This window comes from Meleagris gallopavo, chromosome Z (assembly GCF_000146605.3).
Source record: "Meleagris gallopavo isolate NT-WF06-2002-E0010 breed Aviagen turkey brand Nicholas breeding stock chromosome Z, Turkey_5.1, whole genome shotgun sequence".
NCBI classification, from domain to species: Eukaryota; Metazoa; Chordata; class Aves; order Galliformes; family Phasianidae; genus Meleagris; species Meleagris gallopavo.
In genome coordinates, this window is record NC_015041.2 from 67267274 (window position 1) to 67267824 (window position 551).

Below are 551 nucleotides of genomic sequence, written 5' to 3' on the forward strand. Positions count from 1 at the left end.
AGAGCCTTTTTCACTGAAGACGGAAGTAAAGAAGGCATTCAGCATCTCTGCCTTCTCAGCATCCCCCGTTACCAGAACCCCCCCCTCACTTAGTAAGGGGGCCCACATTCTCTCTAGTTTTCCTTTTGCTGTTAACATACTTGAAGAAGCCTTTTTTATTATCCTTTATCACTTTAGCTAGATTCAATTCCAGACGGGTTTTAGCCTTCCTCATTGCAAAACTATGATGAATTTTGTAGACTACACAAGAGGAAAAGTAACTAAAAATGAAGGTGGCTGTTCAGTGAAGGTGAAAGAGTTCTCACCAGCAATATTCACCATTAAGGATGTTAAGAAAATACTTATTTGTTAAGAAAATAATTGCAGTGTTTCTTCCAGTACATTATTACCAAAAAGGAATCTCAAACATGGAATCCAAGTTCCATCCTTAACTGATATATTATCCAGTTTATTCTACTTATAGAAATTTGTAATTCTCTGCTCAAATACATGTAATTGTCAACCTACTTCCTTCAAAGAAAGGATGAAATGATAAGCAATACTGCAACCCT